The 228-nt window shown below is 65.8% G+C and overlaps 1 protein-coding gene and 1 long non-coding RNA gene across 4 annotated transcripts in view; one reads left to right on the plus strand and one right to left on the minus strand.

Annotated features, from left to right (window-relative positions):
- The window catches only part of LOC125931057 (translation initiation factor IF-2-like), a 32,641-nt gene that overhangs the window by 30,352 nt on the left and 2,061 nt on the right, over positions 1-228 (minus strand). The gene's annotated exons all lie outside the window — the stretch shown is intronic.
- The window catches only part of LOC125928800 (uncharacterized), a 595-nt gene that overhangs the window by 283 nt on the left and 84 nt on the right, over positions 1-228 (plus strand). For 2 of the 3 annotated variants that reach the window (XR_007459756.1, XR_007459755.1), the window contains exon 3: positions 60-147. This is a non-coding gene — a long non-coding RNA (uncharacterized LOC125928800). Of the gene's footprint in view, positions 1-13; position 228 lie in introns of those variants that run through there. The other variant, XR_007459754.1, reaches the window with a different exon arrangement.

Below are 228 nucleotides of genomic sequence, written 5' to 3' on the forward strand. Positions count from 1 at the left end.
CACATCCGACCAGGTCCTGGGGGCACATCCGACCTGGTCCTGGGGGCACATCCGACCAGGTCGTGGGGGCACATCCGACCTGGTCCTGGGGCCACATCCGCCCGTCTTGGGCCACATCTGACCAGGTCTTGGGGCACATCTGACCAGGTCTTGGGGCACATCTGCCCGTCTTGGGGGCACGTCCGCCCAGGTCTTTGGGTACATCCGCCCAGGTCTTGGGGCACATCT

This window comes from Panthera uncia, chromosome A2, assembly GCF_023721935.1.
Source record: "Panthera uncia isolate 11264 chromosome A2, Puncia_PCG_1.0, whole genome shotgun sequence".
Taxonomy (NCBI): domain Eukaryota; kingdom Metazoa; phylum Chordata; class Mammalia; order Carnivora; family Felidae; genus Panthera; species Panthera uncia.